Raw genomic sequence first — 19,348 nt, 5'->3', positions numbered from 1 at the left:
TCTGTAACTTTTTTATTTTTCCATGTAAAGAGCTCTGTTTGGGATTGTTTTAGGCGTAACAAATTGCACTTCATGGTGATGGTATTTATCATTCCATGCTGTGTACTGGGAAGCAGGAAAAAACACATTTGCGCCATTTTCTTGTGGTCTTGGATTTTACAGCTTTCACTGAGTGTCCCAAATGACATGTCTATTTTATTCTTTGGTTCGGTATGATCACGAGGATACCAAATTTGTACAGGTTTTATAATGTTTTCATACATTTAAAAAAATTTAAACCTTCTGTACAAAAAAAAATTCTTAATTTTGCCATGTTCTGGCACTAATAACTTTTTCATACTTCATGGCGGCGCCCATATAACGGTAAGTTAGGTGTTCCGGTCGGGTTCGACAGCGGCACTTAACAGGTTAACTGCCGCGATCGGTGCCAGCAACGACCACGGCAGTGACAAGCAGGTGTTGGCTATTTTATACAGACATTACCCGGTGTGTATGGAGAGAGCCCAGCTTGTGAGCTCTCTGCATACCCCCTTTGCCGCACGAGGACGAAATAGTTTGTCCTCGGTCGGCAAGGTGTTTGTGTTTTGAACACATTACAGCAGCTGCGGAGAGGTGATTTGCTTAATTACATTACTGTTAACATTTGCGTTTACTAAACAGAATCTAAACGTGATGTTAACACATGCATTAACATCAGGTTTACAATGAGTTTTGTAAATGCAAAAAACACAATTAAAACGCAATGTGTGACCGCAGCCTCATATGTCGTCATCTCTCTGGGGTGTGACTAGAGTGCTTAAAAATGGACACAGGACACAGCCTCAAATCCAAAATTAAAAGTAGTGTCCACTTCGGCTTGTGTCCATGATTTGAGACATTTGAAACAAAAAGTCTCAAAAAGAAGGCAAAATTTGCACCTCAGCATGGGGGGAGATGGTGGGGGTGAAAACATCTGAGTGGGCCCCCAACCAAATGTTTTTATCTGAAAAGGCACATGCTAATATTTGAGTGCTGCTAGCAGTTGGTAGGTCCTAGGCTGAAGCAGAAGAACGCTGTGTGTGCTGTGAACTCTGCCCTTTTCACAGCATCATTGTGTCACGCCCATCACCAGTGTCTCCTGCTCACCCTGAGCTCCCAGCGCAAACAGCGTTCTTTTGCTTCCGTCCAGGACCTGACGCCCGCTAGCAGCACTCAGAGTGCACGTCCTGGGATGCTTTATAAAAGGTCAATAGTGTAACTTAGTGCCCCCTGCAGAGCTGGGACAAAGCATTTTGGTGCTCAAGGCAGAGAAGCAAAATTGCGCCAAACTCCTCCCCTGTAAAATTGTAGAAAAAATGCAGCAGAATCAGAGCGAAGACTGAAATTAAAATGCCCCCCAATTAAAAAAAGCATAGGAACTAAATCCAAAAGGGCTACTGCTTTTGGATCATTTACAATTAGGCCTATGAGTAGTAAATATATAGCGTTTATAGAAAAGTCCTCCAGAGAAAATATTACAAATATATGTATACATCTGCCGCTTCTATGTCTATGTTGGCCTGGTCCATCCCGCTCTTCTTCCTGTAGTCTCCTCATTGTTCCCAATCCTTCTCCATCAGGTAGAGAAGGTCATGGAAACTTCTCCAGGCCGTGACTTATCATTGCAGAATTTTCCCATCAGGGTGACTGTGGCCTCTGGAGAACATCTCCACACTCCGTCCCTAAAAAAAATCACAGTTAATACAATGTCCCCTAAGTATCAGCTAAGTGCTCCACAATGTGCACCCTGCATATACAGATAATACACTGAGACCCCTCAATATATTATAATATATACAGTATATTATACACTATATATAATATATACACTATATTATAATATACTGTATGCCTCGCCCTCATTAATTCATATTTAACACCAGCAAATCCTCATTAATTTAGATAGTAGAGCACCCCAGTATATATGTAGCCCTAGCACGTGCCCCTCACTTAATATATGATGCCTCAGGCACTCAGCACATGCCCATCAGTATAGAGGTAGCCCCCACACATACCCATCAGTATACATGCAGCCCCCAAACATTCCCAGCAGTATACAAGTAGCCTTCACACGTGCCCAACAGTATACAAGTTGCCTCCACATGTGCCCAGCAGTAAATAGAAGCCCCCACACATGGTCATCAGTATATAGTAGCCCCCACACATGGCCCAGCTTTATATAGTAGACCCACAAATGCCCCAGCAGTATATAGAGGCCACCACCTTGCCCTAGCAGTATAAAGGAGCCCCCATAAATGCCCCAGCAGTATATAGTGGCCCTCACATTGCTCCAACAGTATATAGTGTCCCCCAAAATTCCCCACAGCAGTATAAAGTAGCCCCCAAAAATGTCCAAGCAGTATATAGTGGCCCCTACTTGTGCCCCAGTAATATATAGAGGCCCCCACATGTGCCCCAGCAATATATAGAGGCCCCCACTTGTGTCCCAGCAGAATATTGAGGCCTCCACATGTGCCCCAGCAGTATATAGAAGCCTCCACATTAGCCCCAGTAGCACCGCCGAAAAAATTTTTGTAAAAAATCAATACTAATTCACCTGCAGCAGCCACCTCCTTTGGTCACCTTCTCCAGGTGATAACGTCATTGTTTAGGCGATGGTGGTGCATTTTTACAACACACCGTTATATTACATAATTGTGCTTTAAAGTGAATGTGCATTTTCCGATCTGAATCTCGATGAAATAGCCAGTAATAATTAACATGACATTTTATAACTGAAATTCTACTGCCAACTGAAAGCCATAGAAATATTATAAGTGTTTAATACTTAATGTTTACTCTTTCTAAAAATAGAGCAAAATAATTTTCTCATAAAATATTCACTGTGTCTCCAATTTATGTCTCCCAGTTAGCCTAGTAAACAAAGGTACAGAAACATTTCATAATGCATTTCGAGTACAAAGACTCTTCATCATGGCTGATGAAGAGTCTTTGTACTTGAAATGTATATGGTTTTATATCATGATCAAATAAAGAAGAACTTAAGTGCTTAGAAGAACCTAAGTGCTGGATTCTACATATTTTTCTACTCTCATTCCAGTGACTGTCGGTCTCCGGCACTCTCATTCCAGCCACTCTCTCTGTCTCCGACTGTCACTTTGTCTATTGGAGAGATTTATCAGTGTCGGCGAGCATGGCAACCAATCAGAGATCAACTTTAATTTTTCCAGCTGTTTATAAAATTACAGCTGATCTCTCATTGGTTTCCATGGGCAACTGGAACAGTTTTACCTCAGACATTTGATAAATCTCCCTCTATAACTGTATCCCTATCCATCCTACCTCACATAAGTTGTCTTATACTCATTTCCTGTAGTAACCAATCAAAGCTCAGAGGTCATATGAATGACATGTGCCAACCAATCACTGCTTAGCTTCCAACTGCCACAGCTGCAGCAGCTGTATAAGGTGGTTAATAAGCGAGTTGATAACCAGCCACAGCACTTAACCATCTATGAATGTTTGAGTACTGGATTGTACCTAGCTCTTTCAGGCACCCCAGGAAAGATGTAGAGGCAAGTGTAAATTTAAAAGTAATTGTATGACAGGTGGTCAAGACAGATTATTACCGTATAAGCACCATATTAACCCCTTAATGGATTATGACATACACATATTTCATAATGCTGTTAAAAATGTATAAAGAGGGCTCACGGGCTGAGACCTCTTCACAAATGGTGGGTGTTGACTTCAATATGCATCAAACACCCACTGCTGACACCTGCCATTGGTGCTGAAACCAATAGCGGGTGCTAACTAGCTGCTGGCGGATAGGATTGGTGCTCCCCGTGATGTCATCTGGGAGACACAATCCGTTCCATGGTAGCCTGAAGTCTGTATAAGACTTCATGATCTGTCAATTGGCAGGATCTATAACATTGTTAAGTAAAACAGCCACATTTTTATAGATCCATAGCAAATTCTCCCTATACTGTAGTATTCCTGTATATGGTAGGATGCTCAGAACTCCAAGAGGGTCTAATAGGTAGTAAACAAATTAATGAATAAAAATTAAAAAAAACTTAAAAATTCACATCTTTTTCACTGATTACAAATAAAAATCATCATAAACCTGTTAGGTATCGCTGCATCTCAAAAGTCCCGCTCTATTAACATATAAAAATGGTTATTCCATGTGGTTAACCTCAAGATAGGCATGTCATAATATCCGAAAAGCCACACAAATAACAAATTTTACAAAAAATGATCAGAAGGTCGTACAGCCCCCTAAATGGTATAAATGAAAATGACTTCTCGACGTCCCTGTAGTATGAAAAAGTTATTAGCATCAGACTATGGCAATTTTTTTTGGACAAAAAGGTTTTAATTTTTAAAAAAATCTATTTAAATTTAAAACCTAAATAAATTTGATATTCCTGCGATCGTACTGATAAAATAGAGGTGTCATTTGTAGTGCACAGTGAAAGTGCTGTGTTCACACAAAAGTATAAAAATATATTTTTCTACAATTTTATTGCATTAGAAAATTTCTTCCAGTTTCCCAGTAGCATGGAATGGCATGGAATAGGAAATGTTGTCAAAAGAAAAAAAAATGATAGTCAGAAAACAAGCCCTCCTACAGTACAGTGGGAAAATAAAAAAGTTATGAATTTTTAATGGAAAGGCAAAAAACTAAAATGGCCTGGTCACATAACAATGATGTAATTTAGATAATAAATTAGGCATAGAATTTTGGTTGCTGATTATCTGCTGTAATTAATAACCTACTAAAGCACCCTACTTTTCACTAAAATAACAGTAAAGCATGTCAGCCTATGTGAATGGTTCTGATAGCAGAACAGTTAATATCATGTCTGTTGTACAGTGATTTGCCATTGATAGCATTGAGTCATTATTTCCTTTATTTTGGTTCCAAGTTTCCTGTAACTAATAAATTATACAGAATAAGAGCAAAAAAATAATGTCACAACCCATATGTCCGGTATTTAGTACGTAATAGCACTGGAAACCCCCATCCTCCTCGTAAGAGTAGTATGCTGTGATTATGTTTGGGAATATGAGATGGTGTGTTAAAAAACAAAGTAAATACATACTGCATCCGTTTTCTACCTCCAATACAGAAGTGTAGATAAGTGCTCATATTTTCAAAAACAAAATGTCAACAAGGCAGTATGTGAGCCAGTCACAGAGGAAGAAGTGTCCAGACTCTTTTCCTCTGCTCACCCCACTACCTGCATCAGTGACCCCCATCCCGGCCCATCTCATACAGTCCCTCTCCCCAGCAGTCTCTTCTCACCTCACAAAAATCTTCAACCTCTCTCTCTTCTGGTGTCGTCCCCTCTTCTTTCAAGCATGCGGTTGTTACCCCATTACTAAAGAAACCTTCACTGGGTCCATCCAGTGCTACTAACTACCGACCAATTTCTAATCTCCCTTTCATCTCTAAACTCCTGGAGTGCCTGCTCTATTTTCAACTAACCTGCTATCTCTCAGCTACCTCCCTCCTTGACCCCCTACAGTCTAGTTTCCGCTTTATGCACTTTAATGAAACTGCTCTTTCTAAAGTCTCCAATGATCTCCTCACTGCTAAATCCAAAGGTGACTATTCTCTTCTCATTCTTCTGGATCTCTCTCCAGCGTTTGATACTGTGGACCACCAACTCCTCCTCAGGATGCTTCGATCCATTGGCCTAAAGGTCACCATGCTCTCCTGGTTTTCTTCCTATATTTCTGACCGCACTTTCAGTGTATCTCTTTTTATCTTACTCTTGCTGTTGGGGTTCCTCAGGGCTCAGTCCTAGGCCCTCTTTTGCCCCATCGGACAAACCATCAGCAGATTTGTTTTCTAATATCATCCGTATGCTGATAATACACAGCTATATACTTATTCATGTAATGTCACCCCTGCCTTACTTCAGAACACGAGTGTGCCTCTCTGCAATCGCTAACTATCTGTCCTCTCTCTTCTTGAAACTAAATGTTTCTAAGGCTGAACTTCTTGTCTTTTCACCATGTTTATTGACACACTCGTGATCTTCGATCTGCCAGTGATGTTATATTAATCATTACCTTAATTTGAACCTCTCACCCATGTCTTCAGGACTTCTTCCGAGCTACACAAATTCTCTGGAATGACCTTACCTGGACTATCACACTAATACCCAACCTCCAAAGTTTCAAACTTGCTATTAAAGCCCATCTCTTTAGAAAAGCCTATCACAATTGCTAACTGCATGAAATGTCAACTCTCTTTACTAACCCATCCTATGTCCTTTTCCCATCTGTTATCTGGCAAACACCAAATAGATACCAAGCTCCAGGCTTCTCTGCAGTCACATTCACCTTGTACTTTGTATATAGGATAGAAGCTGATGGCTGCTTCAAGCAGCAGCATTTTAATTTATAAAATTATGTTATTCTGTTCCCTTGTAAAGAATGGCTGGACCATTATATGAACCCCCTTATGCTAATAGACTGTAAGCTCTTGCGAGCAGGGCCCTCACTGTTCCATATTACTGTTTGTATTTTTGTAATGTAGTATTTTATTTGTATATGTCCCCTATGAAGTGCTACGGAATAGTATGGTGCTATATACATAAAGATTATTATTATAATAATAAGTTGACATTTAATTAGGCACCAAGGGTGTAACTAAGAGAGGCTGAGCCCCATTGGAGACTTCTACATAGGTCCCCGCTTCCCCTTAAAAATATATAAATATTTGTACACACATGTTTATAATGGACGCGATTGCTGTAATGGAGATCAGGTGCCCTGATATAGAGCTACACCCAATCTCCCAGAGAGGAGAAGCTCCGTACTGCTCTCTCCTCTCCCAGGTGTTCCTTACATCACCACATACTGCCGAGAATGGGGACATTCTGTGCTGTAATAGGGTAAGAAGAAGGGGAATAGGGGAAGGGGGGTTCTGTGTGTATAGCTGAGCTGTGTATGTAACTGTATGGATGATGCAGAGCTGTGTGTGTACTGTATGGATGATGCAGAGCTGTGTGTGTAACTGTATGGATGGTGCAGAGCTGTGTGTGTAAATGTATGGATGAAGCAGAGCTGTGTGTGCTGTGCTTTAGTGCAACAACAGGGATATTTTGATTGCTGTAAAATATATTTTTCCTTTTTGAAAGCATAAATCTGGGGTGCATCCTAAAGTAAGAAGTGTCTTAATAGTCCAAAAAATACGGTATATACACATCAAGAACACATACATATAGTATATACATACATGCACTGGAAATCAAAATTAGAGAACAATGTATGGTTACTTGAATTTTTTCAGAAATAATTTAATCTACATTGATCAACATTTTTTTTTCCAAACATTATTTTTATTCATTTTCATTATTTTTCAGGGGAAAACAAATTAATAGACCCAGTATACATGACCCAGACGTGCTACGAACTTGCTACACTTATTTTCTCCAGGGCTTTTCTGGCCCGGTTGGCCTGACTGCACTGGTGTCCTGTATTCCATGCCTTAGCCAGAGTTGTCCCTGTCTTGGTCTAGAGCTGGTTCATATAAAGTAAAAATATGTGACAAGCAATGAAAGGCAAGACTTATTGTAAGATGCAAGATACATGGTTACACTGGTTCAGTATACCTTCAATTTTGTGTAAACAGCAAAGCACCCCCACACCATCTCCTCTATGCTTCACGGTGGGAACCAGGCATATTTAGTCCATGGTTGGAACCAAAGATCTCAACTTTGGACTCATCAGACCAAAACTCAGATTTCCACTAGTCTAATGTCCATTCCTAGTGTTCTTTAGCCCAAACAAGTCTCTTCTGCAGTGGTTTCCTAGCAACTATTTTCCATGGTGGCCTGCTGCACACAGTCTCCTCTTAACAGTAGAGATGTGTCTGCTGTTAGAACTCCGTGTGGCATTTACCTGGTGTCTAATTTGAGCTGCTGTTAATCTGCAATTTCTGAGATGAACTTATCCTCTGCAGCAGAGGTGAGTCTTGGTCTTCCTTTCCTGGGGCAGTCCTCTTGTGAGACAGTTTCTTTGTAGTTTTGTAGCTGTACTCTTTCAAAGTCTTCCCATTCCTTGGACTGACTGACCTTCATTTCTTAAAGTAATGATGGGCACACATTTTTCTTTACCTAGATGCTTTTTTCTAGCAATAATACAAACTCTAACAGTCTATTCAGTAGGACTATCAGCTGTGTATCCACCTGACTTCTGTACAACACAACTGATGGTCCCAACCCCATTTATAAGAAGAGAAATCCCACTTATTAAACGGTTCCCGACCATCCGCCGTGTATTCACAGTGAGCATTGGGTCCCGGTGCATGGAGAGGGTTCACAGGCCGAGCCCTCTCCATAGCCAATAAGTCTTTGCTGCATATTGCAGCAAAGACTTACTGGTAACACCCGCGATCAGTGCCAGCATGGGCGCCGCCATCTTGCCGAGGATCGTCGCTCCCAGTGACATCATCAGGAAGCGGCAATCTGTTGCCATGACAGACTCGGTTCTTCCAAAGACCCGAGGCTGTCTCGTTTTAACCCTTTCATTACAATATACTGTGTAATGAGGAGGAAATCCCCATATACTGCCATACTGGAAATCCCCGTATACTGTCGACTTTAGAGAAGACATGTTTGTTGGCCTTCAACAAATGCGGCCTTATCAGGTTCCTCACACAATAACCCCAAAGCAGAGAAAAACATATCAACTATAAACTACTTTGGAGCATCAGAAAGAAAATGGACACATCTAGGGATCTCCACAAGAGATTATTAGACGCACTCTGTGAGATGTGATTACTTGATGACTGGGATCTTAAATGAAAATAAAGCACTCCCTAAAAGAAAATAACAGCTATCAGCACTGAAAAAGGCAGGCAACTTAAATTTAGGTTCTTTCAATGGAGCAGTTCCTGTAGCTGTACACATTGAACTAATTGAACCAGATTCTGCATCTGACTGACCATGGTCTCCAGAGCACATTAGGGTAGATAGGGCTAGACAAAAGGAAACAAGTCAGACAACAAGGAGAAGTCAGACAAACTGGATCAAAAACCAAGATGGCGAGGAGTTAAACTATTAGGGATAAATGGTGCGATTGAACGCCAACTCTGGAGCCGATTAGTTCACCCGTCTGTCACTCCAGTAGGCACCTGAGATACACACCAGCTCAGAGAGGTTGTTGACTTGTAACTCAAACAGCCTCCCGCAGTGCATCACACCTGGGTGTGGTTCCCAGCCAGGAGAATTCATCTGCAGAACTTTGCAAAAAACAAAAAAGAAGGTGCTGGAGAAGTCAATGCAGAAAGCTCTGACAATCAGTTGGCAGAAATTACTTTGCCAATGAAAATGACTGCAGTGTAAACAACATCTGAAAGGTAACTGATGTATACTTCCTCTAAAGGAGATGTCAAAGGGTTTTATCTTAATATCAGGTATGTGGTAACCCATCTTAAAACTTTAGAGGCTTACTATAACTTTGATTTGCCTTCATACTTCTCCGTGATGTTTTTGTATGATACTTATCATCAATATATATGTATGGAACTAAGTAAACTGATACTCTTAAGCAATGTCTGGATTTCAGGACAAGCTGGCAGTAATGTTGTGTAAGATAACCATCAGAAAGTTCACCATTAGGAAAGAGGCCTTAAATGTCTGATCTACTAAATAAAAGATGATCCCCATTGTTATATATATGCTACAATAACAATAATAATATATACTGACCCATCTAGCGTATGCTGTAGTCTCACTTCCTAATATAACTGCTACAATACAAAATCTCCATGTACTGGATATAATTAGACATCATATCAACTATATAAGTAAACCCCTTCAAGACCAGGTCTTTGTAAACCTTTCTTTCTCCTTTCACAAGCCACATCTTTAAGATTTTTTTCAGTTTACAGTGCTATATTTGTGATTTCTCTCTGTGGGATAACTGGACTTCCTGGAGGGACCTTTTAAAGGGGTTATCCGGGTTTAAAAAAATTTTTATGGCCGGGCTGGGGAGGGCTAGTTAAAGATAATAAACATAGACTTACCTCCTCCGGCGCCGCTGATGTCCCACGCCGCGGTCCCTTCGATCCGTGCCCCTGTTTGTTTACAGGGGCACGGAAGCCGCGCACAGGGACCTTCCGGTCCGCGATGTGGACGGCTCCTCCCATCCGTCCCTTTCTCTCAGCGTTGTAAGCGCTGGGAGATGGTGCGCATGGGAGCATCCGGCCGGCCGGAAGCTCCCTGTGCGCCGGTGTAATGAAACTGGCGCACAGAGAAGACCGGCCGCGGCGCGTGACATCGGCAGCACCGGAGGAGGTAAGTACATGTTTATTGTGTTTAAATAGCCCTCCCTAGGCCGGCCAGAAGAAATTTTTTAAACCCGGATAACCCCTTTAATTCTGTGTAATGTACTGAGAAGTTGCGTGAGCGCACCGCATGGGATAATCATTTAACCATTCCCACATTAATACATAACATTGTATACAAATTTTTTTTGTTTGTTGACCGAACCATTTTTAAGCCAAGACAAGCTAGACAGGACCCACATGTGCCCACTCAGTATACAGACAGCCCCTACACGTCCCCACTCAGCATATAGATAGCTCCTGCACATCCCCACTCAGCATGTAGGCCCTGCATGTCCCCACTCAGCATATAGATAGACCCTGCATGTCCCCACTCAGCAAATAGATAGCCCCTGCACGTCCCCACTCAGCATATAGATAGCCCCTCAGACAGCTCCCCCAGTCCAAAGATAGCCCCCCCGCCAGTCCACAGCCAGCCCCCCCAGTCCAAAGACAGCCCCCCCAGTCCACAGATAGCTCTCCCCCCAGTCCAGACAACTCCTGCCACCAACCCCCCGGTCCACAGACACCGCAGTACAGCGAAAAAGAAAAAGGATACTCACTTGCCTGTCAGTCGTCCGGCGCTACCTCCTCTGTGACCTGAATGCTACGGCCACCGCAGTGTGATGAGTGCGCATCCTCTGACCCAGGCGCCACCCCCATTGCTTAAGCGACAGCGCAGTGCTGCCTGGGTCCGAGGACACACTTGTCACAGCCACTGGATCGCAAGGGAGGGACCGCAGGAAGGGCAGGTAGGCTGTCAGAGTATCGACATAGGAACCAGGGGGCAGGGGCAGCAGTTGGGGGTTTGTGGGGCCCCCTGAACACTGTTCCACTAGACCCCCACATGATGGTGGCCCTGACTGCAACCTGTACTGGACAGGTCAAATAATGAAGCAGTGATGGTGCTCTGCTAGTGAGCCAAAGATCACTGTATAAATTGTGCTTAAAATAAGATGTCAGCGGCACCCACCATAAGAACTTCTTTATTTAGTATGCATCATATAACAAGGGAGGAGCAGCCAGGCACTCAAGAGACAATATTCTGTGTGTGCAGACTGCACTTTCTTAAGTTCATTGCAACCGTTCCAAGAACAGATCACGCCGGCAAACAGAAGGCGTCTGCTGTATAATACACCTACCCAGCATGTAGAGCCCTCTCCAAACACACTGAGAGGTCAATGTTTTTTACAATGACCAGTCAAGAAAGGGTTAGACAGCTTAATCAGCATCAGAGAGTGCGGGGACAGGATGTCCGGCACTCCATGCAGGTAATTATGCATGCCCTCGCACCTCCCTCTCCCATGTGCTGAGGACAGCGCCAGGATCAAGATGTAGAGGAGCAGAGGTGAGTATTTCTAGGTGATTGATTCACAAGATAGTTCATATTTTAAAAAGACAGATGGAGAGATTCATCACAAGTGTCTGAGAACAGTATTGCAGTATTGTTTTAGTTGCTCATGGCAACCAATCAGAGCTTAGTTTTCATTCTCCCACAGGCATTTATGAAATGAAAGCTGTGCTCTGATTGGTTTCCATGGGCAACTAGAAAAGTTGTACTCTCAAACACTTCTGAAACAAATCTCCCCCCTAGTAGATGTTTTAGCTTGGCTTCATACAAGTGTCAATACATATAGAAATGTAAAAGCAAGAAACTGATTTCAGGAACACATTTCCATTTTCATCTCAGCTTTCTAAACCTGTCACAGCACATTCACCACAAAGCAGAGTATTAAATGCTTGTGTTCAGCGACGTGTGGTTTTATAGAGAAGAACACTGGGGACTAATGCAAATCTAACATGGTCTAGTGGAGAGATCTTACTGGTGCATTGCAAGTCATTAGAGGCTGCGGCACAGGGAGTCTGATGCTACAACTCACATAGCGAGGGAAGGCGAGAAACAACTACCAGGAAAGAAACAGAATAGTAAATGATTTCTGCACTGAATGTTCACATTCACATGGGAGCACTCTGGAGACATCCATGACATATCCAACAATAAAACAAAAAGTTTCAGATAGCTGGATATAGTTAATAAATCTTGCAGCGTTCACATTTACATTACATTTATTTACAATTAATTACAGTAGTTAATTACATTAACAATTATAATTTACAAGTTCACACTGTATTTACATTGGGGCACGTTTACGTAGAAATTCAGAAGATGCACTAAAAGTGCCATTTCCATGTATAATGCTGAGTGCGGCGATTCACTAACATTGTGCGCCAGAAATCATGAATTTGTTGCTTCCCCGCTCAGGTCATTCAGAGTTTACCATCTTTTTTGTGGTCCACCTTTAACAATACCATGTGCAACACAACTTGCAAGTTTAATACGACGCTCGGTCCGAATCAGTCAGCCCGCCGACGGCACACCCCCCAATTTGTGTCGCATGGAGACTACCGCTGCTGCTCCACAAAAGGGTCACATGTGACACAATATCAGCACAGACACTCCTTAAATACCTGTGCAAGCCGTTTTCGCCTAGAAGTCCGACAAAAGTGAGGGGCAAAGTGCACCAACTTTTTTTGAAATATGATGCAAGAATACCCTGCCTGTCAGACAAACAGCAGCGACAACACTGTAACAACGGTTATCACTATTGGGCAAGGACTCTCATCCATGGAATCTGACAAACACACAGCTCCATTTTCATGGGCCGAGCACTTTTGTGTGCAGGTATCCTCAATAACAGCAATGTCCATCAGCTGTCTCTAAAGCCAGCAAGATCTTGTCATGTTTTAAGATGTATGGACTCTCAAGATAAGGAAGTAATATTACCACTGTAATTAGATGTTCAGTCAAGATCTTAATTAGGAGGAAAGATTAACATAATTCGGTTTTACCAAGAGGGGACATGATTAATGTACACTCACCAGCCACTTTATTAGGTACACCTGTCCAACTGCTCGTTAACACTTAATTTCTAATCAGCCAATCACATGGCGGCAACTCAGTGCAGTTAGGCATGTAGACATGGTCTGAGTATTTCAAAAACTGCTGATCTACTGGGATTTTCACGCACAACCATCTCTAGGGTTTACAGAGAATGGTCCGAAAAAGAAAAAACATCCAGTGAGCGGCAGTCTGTGGGCGGAAATGCCTTGTTGCTGCCAGAGGTCAGAGGAGAATGGGCAGACTGGTTCGAGCTGATAGAAAGGCAACAGTGACTCAAATTGCCACCCGTTACAACCAAGGTAGGCAGAAGAGCATCTCTGAATGCACAGTATGTCGAACTTTGAGGCAGATGGGCTACAGCAGCAGAAGACCACACCGGGTGCCACTCCTTTCAGCTAAGAACAGGAAACTGAGGCTACAATTTGCACAAGGTCATCAAAATTGAACAGTAGAAGATTGGAAAAAACGTTGCCTGGTCTGATGAGTCTCGATTTCTGCTGCGACATTCGGATGGTAGGGTCAGAATTTGGCGTCAACAACATGAAAGCATGGATCCATTCTGTCTTGTATCAACGGTTCAGACTGGTGGTGTCATGGTGTTTCTTGGCACTCTTTGGGCCCTTGGTACCAATTGAGCATCGTTGCAATGCCACAGCCTACCTGAGTATTGTTGCTGACCATGTCCATCCCTTTATGACCACAATGTACCCAACATCTGATGGCTACTTTCAGCAGGTTAATGCGCCATGTCATAAAGCTGGAATCATCTCAGACTGGTTTCTTGAACATGACAATAAGTTCACTGTACTCAAATGGCCTCCACAGTCACCAGATCTCAATCCAGTAGAGCATCTTTGGGATGTGGTGGAACGGGAGATTCGCATCATGGATGTGCAGCCGACAAATCTGCGGCAACTGTGTGATGCAATCATGTCAATATGGACCAAAATCTCTGAGGAATGCTTCCAGCACCTTGTTGAATCTATGCCACGAAGAATTGAGGCAGTTCTGAAGGCAAAAGGGGGTCCAACCCGTTACTAGCATGGTGTACCTAATAAAGTGGCCGTTGAGTGTATATAGGGTGTAATAAAAAGGTCGGAACGGTGAAATATATCTTGTGCGATAAACATAGTCTCAAAAAACTAAAAATATATGTGTCAAATATTTTTTTAATCTATCCAATGATACCACACTCTGATTCCCCAGGAAAAATGACATCGATTTGATGTAAGTCTTTCAATTTTGGTGACAGATATGTTATCGCCAAAAAGAAAAATGTGTGCAAAAACATTATATTGTATATTTCGATAAATACACATCAGTTAAAAAATCTGAAAATAAAGGTAGCAATATTTTTCTAAAAGCTATCCAATGTTACCATATGTAAGAACTTAATGTAGAGCATTTGATATTTAAAATCTTAGTAGGCAACAAGAAAAATCCCCATATTCAGAGGGGGGGGGGTGAATATGAATGAAAGCAAAGGGATGAATAAGATAGTTTCTTTCTTCTGTGTACATCCTATTGGAACAGTGTCTGTCTAAGGCTACATTCACACGACCGTATGATTTCTCCAGTCCTGTATTTACGGGCCGTATGAGCCCGTATTTACGTGACGTTTTTCATCCGTATGCAGCACGTATTTAACCCGTATTTTATACATGCCCATAGACTTTTAGGGCATATAGAACTGAAATACAGGAGAAAATAGGACATGCTCTATATTTTTATACGGCCAGTATACGGTACGTACACTCCAGTGTCAAAAACGGCAATATAAATGGTTGGACGTATTGTCCATTGAAATGAATGTGGCCGTATGTAACCCGTAAAAAAACGGTACGTATTCGGCCGTTTTTATACGTCCGTGTGAATGTAGCCTAAGTGTGAAGGTACTAGCCCTACTTGACATAATTGTGTTGAGAAGAGTGCTGGCGGTGTAAAATAATGAGTGTAATATTTTTAAAAATACCTGTTGGTATGTCTATTCTAATGTTCTAGAAGTGTCCTATGTGCGTGAAATTAAGGTTCTCCCAAAGTGTCCCATTGACATATAAGAAAAAAGTGATATTGTTAATTTATCGTGAAATACTTTACTGTGTCGATATAGAAATATTACTTCTATGTCAGGTTCGCCTTCTTGTTATTGTTTCCTTTAATGATCTACCAGTCAACTAAAGTGCTGTGCGCTATCCCTAGTATCCCCTCAGAGCCAGTTGAGGTGTAATACAGTGTGCTACAGTGTCCGCTAATTGCTCCACAAGCTGAATTATTAGTGTGTGAATGTCCTTATTCCTCAGTGCCAAGAACGTGCGTAACATGCCTATGATCCCTTTAAAGGACACCAGTCATCAGGTCTGTGTCACTAGTCCTGTCACCTCTACCTGTTGGAGCAGCTCACAAGGATCCCATCCCAGCCTTTATCTAGTTATTTCATACATTATTCATTGTAAAATCATCATTTCTTTATTATGTAAATGAGGTGGGTCACATGGTCAGAGGCAGTGATGCCACCTCTGTTCCCCCTCCCCTCTCCTCCCCCTGCTCATGTCTGTGTGTAATGTATAGTAAAGCATGGCTAGTGTGTGTGCTGCATCTGCTGACATGCTGCATCCTCCTAATATACAGAGACACAGACATCAGCTACACATGAATCTGACATGTTCTGCTGTAACATGGCTGCCTGGAGCTGCTGTATCTCTCCTAAACACACACACAGGCTGCAGGGGGTGTGGCCACCAGCACCAGGAAGCACATCATTATACAGCCTCACATCATTATACAGGCTGTCAGTCATACACTGGGGGTGTGGCTGTGCCTCCCACTCATGAATAGAGTGGACAGCTTGAATATGCTAATGCTTCATTGGACATTTCACAGGTCATTTGCATACAGCTTTAGGATCTCATTGCTTAGGTTTACAGGCATGTAGAGGGACAATGAAGGGATAGAGGCAATGCTCTCTAATGGCAGTTTATGAAAATATATTTAGTTTAGGGGGGTTATTTTGCATGACGGGTTCTCTTTAAAATAATTCTAGGTGCTGTCCTACCCCTGGACGTCATAATTGTTGGTGCTGTGCATCAATAACCCAAGTGTCATGTTTCTTATATCCTGTCCCCATCCCTTAAAGGTTAATAGTATGTTCCCATATTCCTAATTGTGCAATATGATTTATTGCCATTTTAATAATGGCGTCGGGTGCATATTTAGTAATACTAAAAGGGCCATAATTGTTGAATACACTGAAATCATCTTCGACTGTTCCATACTCCATATTCAATAATGAACTTAATAATCCAATGGCAATCAATACATTAAAGCCTTTATATTGATGGTAACCAATAAAGTTAATCCGACCTTTTCTCTCCAGTTCATGTGAATGTACACTTACTCATAGATCTGGGCACCGTGACGGTCATTATCTTCTTTTATCCATGGCCTCCTTCCTTCTGAAATAAATGTTTTATCTCATGCTAATGGGCCCGAGGGGCTCTGTGGGGTGTTTCCAGAGCCCCTCAGTGATGTCTTTTCACAGGCTGTTACAATGAGAAGTACCTGTCTCACCCACCCCTGCACTTCCTGCTGCTGCTAGATTAGGAAGGGTTAGACATGTTTTGCTCATTGTAACAACCAGTGAAAATACATCACTGAGGGGCTCTAGAAACAGCCCCCAGAGACCCTCAGGTTCATTAGCATAATTTTAAAAGTTTATTTTAGAAGGAAAGAGGCCATGGATAACAAATATAATAATAATAATAAGATTACCACAGTCACAGTGTCTGGATCTATGAGTAAGTGTCCCTGGTTTATCATGCTGTATTTTCATGGTAGATTTTCTTGAACCCCTTCGCGCACCAGAAAGTACTATTATGTCCTAGTGCTGCGGAGGGTGTAAGGAGAGAGCTCACAGGCTGAGCTCTCTCAATACACAGTGGGTGTCGGTTGTATAATACAACTGACACCCGCCTGTTATTGCCGCAGTCAGTGCTGGCATAGATTGTGGCAGTTAACCTGAAATTTGTAGGCTTGTCATGTGTAATGATATCCAAAAGCCTGCAGATAGCAGGCTATTAACCCCATAACGCTCTGCGCCGTAGCTCTGCAGGGAATGTATGAAGAGGGCTCACAGGCTGAGTCCTCTTCATACAAGGGTGGGGGTTGTTGCATATTGCAGCAAACCCCCACCGCTATTAACCTTTCCTTTGCCGCCAGCAAAGGCGTCGGCGGCATTTAAAAGACGGCGGAGCGTGGGCGCCGCCATCTTTATTGCGATCGTTCATCCCCGTCATCGGGGGGCGGCGATCGTTTGCCATGGTAGCCTCGGTCTTCATTTGACCCGAGGCTACATGGCTTCTGCAAGGGTTAATGTACCCTATGTGGTCTAAGAAATAGTGAAAAAAAAAAAGAAAATAAAAAGGCTGCGGTCACACGTACCGCTAGACGTCCGTTCATAACGCGACGCTAGCGCACAGGGGGAGGTCCTCGGCCCCAACGCACATGCGTTTCCTGAGAAACGCATGCGATCGGCTTAACAATCGCATGCGTTTCCCTGGAAACGCGTGTGAGTTCGTGCCGAGGACCTCCCCCTGTGCGCTAGCGTCGCGTTATGACGGACGCCTAGCGGTACGTGTGACCGCGGCCAAAGTTGAAAAAATAGAAAAATTTTATAAAATATTAAAAATTCAAATCCCCCTTTCCCGAGAACTGATATAAAACATAATAAACAGTAAAAATCACAAACATATTAAGTATCGCGTCGTCCCAAAATATAAAAACGGTTACGGCCGGCGACGACCTCCGAGACGGGAAATGGCGCCCAAATGTCCGAAATACGACTTTTACACCTTTTTACATCACATTAAAAATTGAATAAAAAGTGATCAAAATGTCGCACAGACCTCAAAATGGTAGCAATGAAAACGTCGGCTCATTTCGCAAAAAATGACACCTCACACAGCTCCGTACCCCAAAGTATGAAAAAAGTTATTAGCTTCAGAAAATGGCAAAAAAAAACATTTCTTTTTTGTACACATTCGTTAAATTTTTGAAAATGTATTAAAACGCAATAAAACCTGTATAAATTTGGTATCACCGCGATCGCACCGAACCAAAGAATAAAGCTGAGGTGTTATTTGGAGCACACAGTCAAATTCGTAAAAACTGAGCCCACAAGAACGTTACGCACATGTTTTTTTTCCAATTTTTCCACATTTGGAATTTTTTTCCAGCTTCGCAGTACAAGGCATGTTAAAATAAATAACATTATGGGAAAGTAAAATTTGTTACGCACAAAATAAACCCTCACACGGGTCTGTACATGTAAAAATGAAAAAGTTATGGATTTTTGAAGGTGGAGAGTGAGAAATGAGCGAAAAAACGCTGCGTCCTTAAGGGGTTAAATATCATTATGAAAATTGCTATATACTGCAATACAGTAGTACTTGCAGTAGTAGTAGTATTTTCTCTGCACGATACATCAAGAGGCCTCACTGCAGGTTTCTACTTCTCCCACGGGAGCAGGACCCGGTCTCCGGCGGTCAGAGACGCCCATAGGATCTGGGGAGAATGGAGATGCGGTTCATTCCCCCTTCTCAGCTCCTCACAGCATCGCGAAGAAGGAGCGCGGTGCAAGGAGAAGCAGAGCCGTCACTCCCGAGTAAAGCTCTGATCAGAATCCCCAATCACAGGTGGTGGTTTTCCCCTGTAACTGGGGGTGCAGTCACAAATCACGTTTAACGCATGCGTTTAAAAATACATTGCAACAGCTGAAGAGTGATTTGCCTAATTAAACAGCTGTTAACACTTGTGTTTGCAAAACATAACCGTGAACACATTGTTAACACATGGGTTAACACCGTGTTAACACATGCGTTTGTTAACACATGCGTTAACAGCGTTTTAATTAGGCAAATAATCTCTTCAGCTGTTGCAATGCGTTTTTAAACACATGTGACCACACCATGGGACACTTAGGGCGCGTTCACACGTTCCACGACGCTAGTGCACAGGGGGCGGGCCTCGGGTCGATCGCATATGCGTTTCCTGGACTGCTTGAAAACAGCCTAAAAACGGGTTCAAAATGCCATGTGTGCCACCACCCATACGGTGAT

The sequence above is a fragment of the Engystomops pustulosus genome, chromosome 5 (genome assembly GCF_040894005.1).
Source record: "Engystomops pustulosus chromosome 5, aEngPut4.maternal, whole genome shotgun sequence".
NCBI lineage: Eukaryota > Metazoa > Chordata > Amphibia > Anura > Leptodactylidae > Engystomops > Engystomops pustulosus.
The sequence above is the reverse complement of the archived record's forward strand: the minus strand, read 5'-3'. Positions refer to the sequence as shown.